The following is a 14,819-nucleotide window of genomic DNA, read 5'->3' as shown; positions in this document are numbered from 1 at the left end:
CTCTGTACAACCTCTGGTTTAGTCAGTTTATCCAGGTCCCATCTCCTTAAATTCCCACCTTTTTGCAGTTTCTTCAGTTTTAATCTACAGGTCATAACCAATAGATTGTGGTCAGAGTCCACATCTGCCCCTGGAAATGTCTTACAATTTAAAACCTGGTTCCTAAATCTCTGTCTTACCATTATATAATCTATCTGATACCTTTTAGTATCTCCAGGGTTCTTCCATGTATACAACCTTCTATCATGATTCTTAAACCAAGTGTTAGCTATGATTAAGTTGTGCTCTGTGCAAAATTCTACCAGGCGGCTTCCTCTTTCATTTCTTAGCCCCAATCCATATTCACCTACTACGTTTCCTTCTCTCCCTTTTCCTACACTCGAATTCCAGTCACCCATGACTATTAAATTTTCGTCTCCCTTCACTATCTGAATAATTTCTTTTATTTCATCATACATTTCTTCAATTTCTTCGTCATCTGCAGAGCTAGTTGGCATATAAGCTTGTACTACTGTAGTAGGTGTGGGCTTCGTATCTATCTTGGCCACAATAATGCGTTCACTATGCTGTTTGTAGTAGCTTATCCGCGTTCCTATTTTCCTATTCATTATTAAACCTACTCCTGCATTACCCCTATTTGACTTTGTGTTGATAACCCTGTAGTCACCTGACCAGAAGTCTTGCTCCTCCTGCCACCGAACTTCACTAATTCCCACTATATCTAACTTCAACCTATTCATTTCCCTTTTCAAATTTTCTAACCTACCTGCCCGATTAAGGGACCTGACATTCCACGCTCCGATCCGTAGAACGCCAGTTTTCTTTCTCCTGATAACGACATCCTCTTGAGTAGTCCCCGCCCGGAGATCCGAATGGGGGACTATTTTACCTCCGGAATATTTTACCCAAGAGGGCGCCATCATCATTTAATCATACAGTAAAGCTGCATGCCCTCGGGAAAAATTACGGCCGTAGTTTCCCCTTGCTTTCAGCCGTTCGCAGTACCAGCACAGCAAGGCCGTTTTGGTTATTGTTACAAGGCCAGATCAGTCAATCATCCAGACTGTTGCCCTTGCAACTACTGAAAAGGCTGCTGCCCCTCTTCAGGAACCACACGTTTGTCTGGCCTCTCAACAGATACCCCTCCGTTGTGGTTGTACCTACGGTACGGCTATCTGTATCGCTGAGGCACGCAAGCCTCCCCACCAACGGCAAGGTCCATGGTTCATGGGGGGGGACCCTATGGATAGGTTTACAGATAATGTAGGAGTGGCCAAGCTGTGCCCAAGTGAAAACAACGAATGCAGTATAGAAAGTACAGTTAACGATCTGGCAGTGTTAGTCGCCTACGGGCATTGGACACATCCTAAGAGAGGGAGGAAAATATCTGATTCTGAACCATATTTAATGGCGGAATAAACATAAGACTGCCACTACTGTCTGTGTTAACGCTTAATCCTCGCATGCCTTTCGACATTACACGAAAGGAAGATCAGAGCACAATGGTTCACAAAGATATTTCTTTAAAAAATGTACTCAGACTATATACAAAACACAATAAACATTTATCATGCTGTCTGAGGGGAAATTCGCCCTATGTGAGGTTCAGTAATTATGGAGTATTTTATTAAAGTGAATCACATCCAAGCACAGTGTCGGTTTGTAGAAGGGCTGAACTGAAATAAAAATCCTTATTCGCTTTAGAAGGAATTTTTCCTGATGGTTATCTATCGCCTAAAATTGTGCTACAGAATGAAACTGGTAACTTAGCTGTGGTTTCAGGAAAACCTACGAATCTTTCAGCTAGTCTAATGCGTGTGGAAGTTATCAGACACTTTTCTGAGGTATAACCACATTTTGCAGCAGAACGCCAGGTACCGAGATGACTTGCGATTGGTTCCAATACAGATAATCAGATAAAGCAAGAATATACATACTGCAGTAAACTACTGACTAAAAAACAACGTTGTTCAGATTCTGTACAGTACTGCAGTTACATACAGTGTTAGTTCTTGGACATATCGGACAGTCAGTTGTGTTCCTGTGTTCAGTGCTTCCCCTTGCAGCCAAGTCTGACATCCGCTTGTCGGTGAGCAGTTACACACGGTCACATTGAGGCTGCCGCTCGTACGTGTCACCGCAGCGTCAAGACGTGCGAACGCCTCCGCAGCTGGTTCAGTGACAATGCCATCCTCCTAGCCATCAGTTTCTTCTCTCACACTTTGAATGATTTCATCGCCACTGTGAATTTGGAATTCATGGTCCGAAGTACCACAAGCGGGCCACTCGCCTATGCCCTCTGCACTTCTATCGGAACGTCCATGAACTTTCAAACGGATCTTTCTTATGTTCCCAAGTGGTATTTCGTCCTCTGTTGCTTCTCTTTCTTCCTCTTCCTTTTTACGCTTCTCCTTTTCATTTTTGTCTTCACCGAATATCATGCATGCACCACCATCTAAGAACACTTTTTGAATTAATGTTTTTGATAATGAGACACAGTGTCTATATTTCCACGTTCTATCGGAACCTTCGTCAACAGCTTCCTTCCGTAACGTAGCTTCATAGTGCTGATAACAAATGAGCCCATTGGCTGCTGTAAACTAGCTACGTTTTGTGACAGGAAGAGCTGAAACGTCCATCTTGTCTATCAAGAAGGCTTTCTTTGTGATGGGTAGCTGCATTGTCCACAATTAACATCACCTTACTGCCTTATTTCCCTATATTTTCCTATGGTCTTCAGATACAAAACTGAATTCGCAAAATAAAGCAGCAAACATCTAGGCCTTTGGTTGATGCTTGCAAAACATCGGAAGTTTTCTTTCATTTTCGAAAACCAGCGCGTTTTCGATTTTCCTATCAAGAGAAGGCATATATTGTGGTTTCCCGTAGAGTCGCCACAGTTCATCACGGTAACTCTTTCTCTACTAACTTTACAGCCAGGCACACTAGTTTCCCTTTTTGGGAGCTACAGCTGTTTTAGGCAAGGCGTTCCAAAAAAGGCCTGCATCACCTGCACTGCATAAAAATTCAGGATGATAAGACTCGGCTTCAATTTTGAATTTTTCAAAAAGATTTCTGCTGGTTTGGCCCTGCTGATAGTTTCTCACAACGTTAATTCAACTCACAAATACCGTGTTTTGCCTTGAAATTCCATAGGCAGTCAATGCTCGCTTTAAATGAATACAAACAGTCGATTTCGTCGGCTAGATGTTTTGCTTTAACGCAAACTATTGGCCCTGAAAGACGGTTTCCAAATTCTCGCTGCTGCAAAAGCCACTTGAAAACCTTCTCCAAGCTTTTTCCTGCTGTTGTCATCGCTTTCCTCGACGAACTGCCATCTTTATCCTCAAGGACAGAGATAAAGTTTAAAACTGAGGAATTGTTTTTCTTACATCTTAAATTGTTAATATTCTCACGCTAAACATCTCATCTAACTGCTTACCACTCACGCCTTTGTCTAATTGTCCGAGGACTTTTATTTTGTCTGCCAACGATAAGACAGCGAATTTCCTTTTAGAAGGCATATGCTGCAAAGTTAATTGGAACACACACACCCACACAAAACAAAACAGAAACCGTAGAAGACGGAACGTACAGCGACAAATCAGTGTATGCGTTAAGGTCGCAACACAGAGCCGCATGGAATCACAGGCTCCACAGATACATCAATACGGGTACAGCAATGCGCGTACTGTATTCGTTGTTCACTGGAAGGTTTTGTCCTTTAATATATTCGCTGTAGACTGGTTTTAGAATGATAACGAAACTGTATACTGTAATAACTATCCAACAAAACCCACAGTTTTAATCAGACAGCAAAAATTTCATTTCCCTCAAAGCGATCCGGATGATTGGTGATCTGTACAGTAGGAACTCGGATAACTGGTGTTCTGCTGTATACGAAGACCACTCCGCAGCCCTCGCGACATATAAATGTAAGCACGCCGTACTGTTCTCTTCGTAGACCAGCGTCCAAAGCGGCCTTCCGAGAGTTAGCAATCGGTAACATCCGATGTTCAGCGACAGGCGGTCGGTTTCTGTGGGAGCACTAGGATCCACCCGGGACACGGAAGAGGACAGTAACTGTCTTTGGGTACCAATTTTACAATGTGTCACATCACTGCTACTTCATTAGCATTTATACATAGACTTCACATAGTAACAGTCATCATATCTCTTTCCAGCGAGGAAAGTTCTAAGCTCCCTTTTATAGTTCAATTTTGCTGCTATCCTATATTGGTATGGGGTGGTTAACAGAGAGAATTCTTTTCGTTGTTAAAAGAATTTTACGTGCTGCATAACACGAAAATGTATCTGTTTATTTAACTTTAGATTCTCAAATTTAAGTGGAAAACTATTGCTTTGAAACAATAACACTACACATCATTTCACTTTGTTTATTTATTTTACAAGTCACACCTCCCAACCACACTCCTCTAAACAATTAATTCGAGATTCGCACTGAAGACTGCCATTGCTGTATTGCTTTTGCGAATTAATTATTCAAGTTGTAACTACCCACGGTAGCCTTCTTATAGCCGTTCAAGTACGTTAAGTTCCACCAGTGGAAACTGTTGGCAGACAACGACGATGCTCTTCCGCCCACTGATTTCACACGTAATTACGAGGACGTTCCGCGAATAAAACATATCATTGCTCACTATTGTCCCACCTACTGACGTAATACTTCCAAACACAAAAGTCATCACTTAATGTAACTATGCAAACAATTTAGTTGCAAGGCTTCTATCAGTAACCGCTCTGCGCGAAACCCGAGCAACGACTCGACTCCCACTCTGCCGCCTGACCCGCAGCGCCCGGGCACTGTTGAACACAGTAGTAAGACAATGGCCCTGCTGCGAAAAAGCGCGCTCAGCTACGAAAGTTTCGGAGAACCGGCGATTCGTCGTACTACTACCGGTAGTAGTACACTCCACAAAGTGTTCCTTCGGTACAGTAACATACAAATCCAAGACGCGAAATTGACGATAGTCTGCAGAAGTTTTTGTTTTTACGCCCCCAACCTATTTTACAGGCCACACCCGAGTCAATTCTACAGCCAATTTCGTTGAACCTGTGCCTGCAGGGTCTATTTTCTGCAGCACTTTCTTTCCTTCTTTTTTTTTCTCCTTCTGAGGAAATGGACTTCAGAAAGCCGTGATAGTCCTTCACAACTGACTTTATGAAACTTTTAGAAAGGATCTCAAGAGTGACTGTGCTTATACGTCCTTCCAAAAGTCCCTCGAGCTGAAGGAGACGCTGTGTCTAGTAGATCGGCCAAGACCTGTGCGAAGATGAAGACTCCAGCTAAACGACAGCCGTTGTAACGCTCGTTTGAAAGCACAGAAACATCATGCTCACAGGAGCAGTGATTCGACAAGGAAATTTCTCTTAAGAACGTTGTGTACATTTATCTTAAATTTTCCTCGGGTGTAAAAGAGACTTGGTTTTAGGATCGCGGGTCACTTGTTCACTACGTCTTATTTCTTTCCGCTACCTCTTCATTCTCTTGCGCGTCCTTGTTCTCTCTTCTTCTGGGAACTTAATTTTGATCATGGCATCCGTCCACCAATGACCACCTTTCTTTTTATGGGCATGTCCTTCACTACTGTGTACGAATTTTTTCCGTTAATACCTATTGTTTTCTAATCCCCCGTGACTTCCTTCATCCAACTGGCTCAGCTCATACAGCTCCTGCTTTGATCTACGTATACAAATTTCACGTTGGTGTTTCATGGACCAGATGTCTCTCAAGATATTTCGTTCCTTCTCTTCCAAGTGGATATAGGCCCTTGCCTGCAACCGGTCAAAGATCCACTTGCCCAAGGTAATTGTTCCAGTAGTGCGCATGCTACATTTCCGAATTTTTTACAGGTAGTGTCTCAGTTTTGCGTTCCTGTACAGGTTTCGTCTTTCATAAGGCATCTTTACAACACTTACTAGTTTCTGCAGCTCTTGGGACCTGTCTATCACTCTATTATTGTTCTGTAACTTCGTTACTATGCTGACCCGCAGACAACGGAAACTGCTCACATTCTCCACCACTTGACCCTGAACCTTCCAATTGCTCTCTGCATTCAGAACCTTGGTCTTACTCGACACTGTTTTGAGGCCAACTTCTGCCGCAGCTACAGCAAGATTTTCCAGTGTCATTTTGCATCCTCATCGTACTCGTGTATCTATGTATGCCATGTCATCGGTAAAGGCTAGACAGTCTGCTGTTGTATTATGTTTCATTTTGTACCCAATTTGTACAGCTTCAATGGTCATTCCTTTGTTCACCTGCCTTCACTGACGGACCACTTCAGTCAGCAATAAGTTGAAGAGAACCGGTGACAACCCATTTTACTTGACAAACAACAGTCTCTTCTTCCAAGGCTTTCCCACACGGAACTGATGCTTGACCCTAGAAGTAATACTTTTCAAGTTATCCCTCACTAATTCGTGGGGGTGTCAGTCACTGGGACCAAGGGCATCCAGCAGCACGGAATTGTAAGCTTTGGTAAGGTCCACGAAGGTCACTGCAATGTATTTACCCTTCCTGTGACTGTGTTCTAACACCTTTTTGAGTCCACAAATCTGTTCAGTGCAATTACTCTCACTCCGGGAGCCAGTTTGAGCCTGATTTGAGCTGCTCTTCCATTCTATGCGGAGAGTACCTAGAGAGTATCTAGATAGTATCCAATACCCAATGATCAGTAGTGAGATCCGTTTATGGTTATCGAGTCCCATTTTGTCACTCTTCTTATGTATTAGAATAATGATGGCTCATTTCCAGTGTTTCGGTACCTTTCTGCTCATCCCGATATCTATTTCTGTTTTGTACATACTGTGTTCTATCGCCAGACCAACCTTATTACTCTTGGTAACCTTAATTGGTTTTACCACTTACATTCTGGTGACTACGATCTTTCATTACATTGTCTGTGTTATGAAATATCACTTCACAGTACAAGCAACTCCATGAAAAAGTTACAAGCGGTAGTTACCACTGGATTTTCATTTATGTCACACCATTTCGACCCTCTGTCCTCGAATGGAGTGCAACAAAGTGATGAAATTGTCTCTCATTAGCTATATAACGTTTTTGAATGCGTACAAAAACCTTGAGTTTGTATTTTCTGCCTTCGTAGCTCAGCAATCAGTTTGTTTGACTGCGATACTGAGGGCCTTGGTTGAACACTCGGTAGACCAGGGAATTTCCCTTCGTGGGAGGCCTGAAACAGAGTGCAATTAACGTATCGCTGGTTTGCACAGAAAGCAGACGTTGTCATGTGCTTATTGATGTATCCTCTCACACACTTCGTACACGAGATCAAATTCTGTGACCTGTCAGATTATTTTGAAAATAAATGTCCGTGACAAATATTCACTCTGCAGAGGTTCTCGATATACAAAGCTCTGATACTTGACGGGAAGCCCTCGAACAACTTTTTTCTTTAAACAGTAATGTCGAAATAGCGGAACAGCCGAACGCTCTCCTGTCACGAAAATTAGTGTTCTCCATTTGCTTAGAGTTGCTAAAAGCATCCTGTTCGAAAGAGTTTTACAGTGTTCATAAATCTGTTGATACCTTACCACAATAATAAATGAGTATGTTCCTACGATCTCCCAAAATACTTTCATCAGTTCTTTCGCAGTTTTGCCCATACCCAGCATTTTCAACTTACACCGTGAGTCGTGCTTCAGTTGAACGGCGGGCTGTTTGGCTGTATTTCTTTCAAATGATTATGATGTAAAGGGTTGCATCGTTTAGCTGACATTTCGTAACACCTGTTTGGAACGACAAGTTTTTCTCAAGTATCATTTCTTACAGAGCACACAGAAAAATCTACTCTGAATATTTCGTCGTTTTGGGGCTTCTTGTTAGTGTTGATAAGCGAAAGAGTAAACAGTTGATCCTTTTAATGAGACTGGGCGGAGGCACTCTACGGCTGAACCAGAGCTGTCACCTGCCACAGATCGCACTTTCTCATTCCTGGCCAACTACGGTTATTACCTCCTGGCCTTAGATATGAGGTACATAAATGAAGGGGTATGTTGAAAGATTGCTGTCGTACTCTTGAGAAGCTGTTTTCGCTAGTTCGCCTGCGCACATTTATACATGTTCTAGGAAGCTGTAGAACATTGTCTTCTAGCTACGCAACTACAGGAGGAAAAGATTGTCATTGGCTACCATTAATATATCTACAGTGTGAATGTACTTTTTCCAGACCGAGGGACTGTGAAGAGAAAAATGAATTTTCCGTCACCTTTGAAACTCTTCCTACACAACTCGCAAAATTGTCGTAGTAAACGGAGCATAGACATTGTACGAAGACTGGAGTCACACCGCAGGGGGTCCAGTTACGTAGTTCCACACAGTGAAATAAATAACTCTTCAGTGGTGGCATTTTCAAAAAATGACGTGAAGAATTTTTTTAGTAATGCACTTGAGGATAATGATCAGTAGTCGGTTTGTAACAGTAGCTTGGTGCAAACATTCAATCTGTGTGAGTTCAAATGCTGTTGTGGTACAACTATAGTTCTGGAATTCACACTCTACGAAGCACAAACAACTCTGTCACTGGAGGAATTGGTGGAACTCCGTTCCACGTGAAATCGCGAATATAAAAAGAGAAGCATGTGCTTCTCAATCAACCGGCCGATTTCCAGAACTCACAATGTAATTACGTAGACCAATTGTTGGTTTCTGTGTCGACATTGGTTTAACTCCCTTTTCATGCGAATCTCTGACTACCTTCATCTGATCCGCTACCAGGTGCACAATTCCGTGTTTGATTGACTGTCACTGCATGATTCAGTCAGAAAATTCACGCTACTGAATGTCAGTCCACAGAAGTGTACGAATACGATTACAGCTCTCCGTCCTTGCAATTACAGAGCTCTGTCAATACCCTCAGTCGTTTTATTTCTCCCTGCAGCGTCTTCGTCTTTTTACGAAAAGGTCCACCTTGCTCAAACTTCGTGAACTCCCTAACATCCTCAACTGATTACCTTGTATAAGAAGAGCTTGAGGTTGAGTTACTCACATTCTCTGTGCCCAAAGACTAAGATCTCAAGTTTCCATGAAACTCGACGAAAATAATCTGTAACTTCTGTAAGGAGCATGACAAACAACATTTCCACATGAAGGAAGTGGTGGTAATGATCTGCGCAACTGATTTCTACAAGTGCCAATTCCAAACGAATTGTATTTGTGTCTATGTGCAATGTCCGCATCATCATTGTGTGTTCTTTTGAAAGCATGCTCTGCTTTATCTTAAACTTCAGGTTATATTCTCTTTCTCACGTAGCGCTCAATGTTTTTAATAAAGTTATAATAAAAATATAGCTTGTGTTTTATTCCATCCACAGAACACCCTGTCGCTGTAACAGATACGACTTGGTGTAACAATCTACTTCCTCTTGGGCCAAACACTGCCTTTCCTGTATATTAAGTGTTCGAAAGACCCTAACTTATAATCGTGATTAATAAGAGCATTAAAATTTGAAATATGCTTCATTAATATGTCAACATTTCAACAACTGCTTTTAGCCATAACAGAACAACGATACAGAAGACGTTAGCACATACAATAAATTTAGCACAGCATTAGACATAATAACAATATGCCTTAGCAGCTCCCTACCGTAAGGAATTATATATCGCAGACATCTCTGAAAATTTGTTAAATTTGATACAAGATTTTCTTTGTTATACATGAACATGATTTATGCTCGGAAGAATTATGACGTTTTTGAAAAATGAACATCTTCTATATAAAAATTAACATGGATTCCGCAAACAGAGACCCTGCGAAGCTCAGCTCGCTCTGTTCCTCCATGAGATCCACTGCACAGTGGACAACGGCGCTCACGTTGATGCCTTGTTTCTTCATTTCAGTAAGTCGTTTGAAACCGTTCCGCATTGTCGTTTAATGAAAGAAATACGAGCTTACGGACTATCGGAGCAGACCTGCGATTTGATTCAAGACTTCCTAGCAGACAGAACTCAACACGTCGTTCTTAAAGGAACTAAATCGACAGATGTAAAGCTAATATCCGGTGTACCACAGGGAAGTATGATAGGACTGCTGCTGTTTACAATATATATAAACGATATAGCACTGAAAGACCTGAGTCGAAACAAGGCCCCGGGAGTAGACAACATTCCATTAGAACTACTGATGGCCTTGGGAGAGCCAGTCATGACAAAACTCTACCATCTGGTGAGCAAGATGTATGAGACAGGCGAAATACCCACAGACTTCAAGAAGAATATAATAATTCCAATCCCAAAGAAGGCAGGTGTTGACAGATGTGAAAATTACCGAACTATCAGTTTAATAAGTCACAGCTGCAAAATACTAACGCGAATTCTTTACAGACGAATGGAAAAACTGGTAGAAGCGGACCTCGGGGAAGATCAGTTTGGATTCCGTAGAAATGTTGGAACACGAGAGGCAATACTAACCTTACGACTTATCTTAGAAGAAAGATTAAGAAAAGGCAAACCTACATTTCTAGCATTTGTAGACTTAGAGAAAGCTTTTGACAATGTTAACTGGAATACTCTCTTTCAAATTCTGAAGGTGGCAGGGGTAAAATACAGGGAGCGAAAGGCTATTTACAATTTGTACAGAAACCAGATGGCAGTTATAAGAGTCGAGGGGCATGAAAGGGAAGCAGTGGTTGGGAAAGGAGTGAGACAGGGTTGTAGCCTCTCCCCGATGTTATTCAATCTGTATATTGAGCAAGCAGTAAAGGAAACAAAAGAAAAATTCGGAGTAGGTATTAAAATTCATGGAGAAGAAGTAAAAACTTTGAGGTTCGCCGATGACATTGTAATTCTGTCAGAGACAGCAAAGGACTTGGAAGAGCAGTTGAACGGAATGGACAGTGTCTTGAAAGGAGGATATAAGATGAATATCAACAAAAGCAAAACGAGGATAATGGAATGTAGTCAAATTAAATCGGGTGATGCTGAGGGGATTAGATTAGGAAATGAGACACTTAAAGTAGTAAAGGAGTTTTGCTATTTAGGGAGTAAAATAACTGATGATGGTCGAAGTAGAGAGGATATAAAATGTAGACTGGCAATGGCAAGGAAATCGTTACTGAAGAAGAGAAATTTGTTAACATCGAGTATTGATTTAAGTGTCAGGAAGTCGTTTCTAAAAATATTTGTATGGAGTGTAGCCATGTATGGAAGTGAAACATGGACGATAACCAGTTTGGACAAGAAGAGAATAGAAGCTTTCGAAATGTGGTGCTACAGAAGAATGCTGAAGATAAGGTGGGTAGATCACGTAACTAATGAGGAGGTATTGAATAGGATTGGGGAGAAGAGAAGTTTGTGGCACAACTTGACTAGAAGAAGGGATCGGTTGGTAGGACATGTTTTAAGGCATCAGGGGATCACAAATTTAGCATTGGAGGACAGCGTGGAGGGTAAAAATCGTAGAGGGAGACCAAGAGATGAATACACTAAGCAGATTCAGAAGGATGTAGGTTGCAGTAGGTACTGGGAGATGAAGAAGCTTGCACAGGATAGAGTAACATGGAGAGCTGCATCAAACCAGTCTCAGGACTGAAGACCACAACAACAACAACATAAACGATATAGTAGAAAGCGTCGGATTCTCTTTAAGGCTATTCGCGGATCATGCAGTTTCCTATGTCAAAGTATCAACGCCAGATGGTAGTAAGAATTTGCATAACGACCTGCAGAGAACTGATGAATGGTGCATATACTGGCAGTTGACCCTGATCGTAAACAAATGTAACATATTGTGCATACGTAGGAACAGAAATCCACTACTGTACAGCTACACTATTGATGACAAACATCTGGAGACAGCGTATGCCGTAAAATATCTAGGCGTAACTATCCAGAGTGACCTTAAGTGGAATGACCGTATAAAACAGATAGGATGAAAAGCAGACACCAGACTCAGATTCATCGGAAGAATCATAAGGAAATGTAACTCATCCACGAAAGAAGTGGCTTATAAGGCGCTTGTTCGCCCGATTCTGGAGTATTGTTCATCTATCTGGGATGCCTGTCAGGTAGGACTGATAGAGAAGATAGAGAAGATCCAACGAAAAGCAGTGCATTTCCTCACGGAATCGTTTAGTTGGCGAGAGAGCGTTACGGAAATACTAACGAACTTCACTGGCAGACGTTACAAGGGGGGCGTTGTGCGGAGAGATTTACTACTGAAATTTCGGGACAGCACTTTTCGGGAGTAGCAGCACAACATATATTACTTCCCCCCACCACGAGGAGAAAATTCGAGAAATTAGAACCAATACAGAGGCTTACCGACAATCATTCTTCTCGCACATTATTCGCGAGTGGATCTGGGTTGGAGGGATCGTATAGTGGTACCGAAAGTACCCTCCTCCACACACCATTAGGTCGCTTGCGGAGTATGATGTAGATGAACTATGAAACCCTCCCTACAGTACTAACAAGTAGATTCGGTTTGACGCCATGTCTTGCAGTGACAAAACTGGAGAATTTACTACGTAGATAATACACTCCTGGAAATGGAAAAAAAAAACACATTGACACCGGTGTGTCAGACCCACCATACTTGCTCCGGACACTGCGAGAGGGCTGTACAAGCAATGATCACACGCACGGCACAGCGGACACACTAGGAACCGCGGTGTTGGCCGTCGAATGGCGCTAGCTGCGCAGCATTTGTGCACCGCCGCCGTCAGTGTCAGCCAGTTTGCCGTGGCATACGGAGCTCCATCGCAGTCTTTAACACTGGTAGCATGCCGCGACAGCGTGGACGTGAACCGTATGTGCAGTTGACGGACTTTGAGCGAGGGCGTATAGTGGGCATGCGGGAGGCCGGGTGGACGTACCGCCGAATTGCTCAACACGTGGGACGTGAGGTCTCCACACTACATCGATGTTGTCGCCAGTGGTCGGCGGAAGGTGCACGTGCCCGTCGACCTGGGACCGGACCGCAGCGACGCACGGATGCACGCCAAGACCGTAGGATCCTACGCAGTGCCGTAGGGGACCGCACCGCCACTTCCCAGCAAATTAGGGACACTGTTGCTCCTGGGGTATCGGCGAGGACCATTCGCAACCGTCTCCATGAAGCTGGGCTACGGTCCCGCACACCGTTAGGCCGTCTTCCGCTCACGCCCCAACATCGTGCAGCCCGCCTCCAGTGGTGTCGCGACAGGCGTGAATGGAGGGACGAATGGAGACGTGTCGTCTTCAGCGATGAGAGTCGCTTCTGCCTTGGTGCCAATGATGGTCGTATGCGTGTTTGGCGCCGTGCAGGTGAGCGCCACAATCAGGACTGCATACGACCGAGGCACACAGGGCCAACACCCGGCATCATGGTGTGGGGAGCGATCTCCTACACTGGCCGTACACCACTGGTGATCGTCGAGGGGACACTGAATAGTGCACGGTACATTCAAACCGTCATCGAACCCATCGTTCTACCATTCCTAGACCGGCAAGGGAACTTGCTGTTCCAACAGGACAATGCACGTCCGCATGTATCCCGTGCCACCCAACGTGCTCTAGAAGGTGTAAGTCAACTACCCTGGCCAGCAAGATCTCCGGATCTGTCCCCCATTGAGCATGTTTGGGACTGGATGAAGCGTCGTCTCACGCGGTCTGCACGTCCAGCACGAACGCTGGTCCAACTGAGGCGCCAGGTGGAAATGGCATGCAAGCCGTTCCACAGGACTACATCCAGCATCTCTACGATCGTCTCCATGGGAGAATAGCAGCCTGCATTGCTGCGAAAGGTGGATATACACTGTACTAGTGCCGACATTGTGCATGCTCTGTTGCCTGTGTCTATGTGCCTGTGGTTCTGTCAGTGTGATCATGTGATGTATCTGACCCCAGGAATGCGTCAATGAAGTTTCCCCTTCCTGGGACAATGAATTCACGGTGTTCTTATTTCAATTTCCAGGAGTGTAGTTAAATGAGCCACACATGTCCTTCTTTAACACTAGAGACCATCCACTTGTCACAGTTTTTAATCAACACAATGCTATCGCAAAACGGATTCTCCAGTTTTGTCAAGATATAGTGTCTTTTCTTCTACATGGGAACGACAGTGTGACAGTAAGAGGGATACGGGAAAAAATCGTCAAGGAAGCAAGGGGTACTATTTCGAAGAAATATAAAAATCCTGTGGCTATACCATATAAAGTGGAATTATCTGACGTTAAAATGGATGTTGTATTGGAGGAGTTGTCTGGAAAACTGCAGCAGCTACGTGTAGCCAACTATTACCTTTTGTACTTGGACATAACGCAAGACATCGTCGGAATTTTTAACGACTTACTTAATACCATCTCAGGATTTGGGACGGAGATCGCCAGGAAACCAGCAATGTGATTGTGGACAACGGTAATTGGAATAGAGTGTCCGACGTGGTTAAGCTCCAACTGTAGTTTAAAGATATATAACAAATTTCTATGTCAGATCACAAGTTCAGGAGTGAACAAAGCTATTGGTAACCACATTATAGATTTTATAAAGTGTCCGGCCGGCCGAAGTGGCCGTGCGGTTAAAGGCGCTGCAGTCTGGAACCGCAAGACCGCTACGGTCGCAGGTTCGAATCCTGCCTCGGGCATGGATGTTTGTGATGTCCTTAGGTTAGTTAGGTTTAACTAGTTCTAAGTTCTAGGGGACTAATGACCTCAGTAGTTGAGTCCCATAGTGCTCAGAGCCATTTGAACCATTTTATAAAGTGTCCACCCCGACATGCGACTACGAGGAACTTTTAGGTCTTCCTTGGCTAAGCAGCTTGGCATTACCAGGTTGGAGGCTACAATATACAACT

The sequence above is a fragment of the Schistocerca nitens genome, chromosome 8 (genome assembly GCF_023898315.1).
Source record: "Schistocerca nitens isolate TAMUIC-IGC-003100 chromosome 8, iqSchNite1.1, whole genome shotgun sequence".
NCBI lineage: Eukaryota > Metazoa > Arthropoda > Insecta > Orthoptera > Acrididae > Schistocerca > Schistocerca nitens.
Note: the sequence above shows the minus strand (reverse complement) of the source record.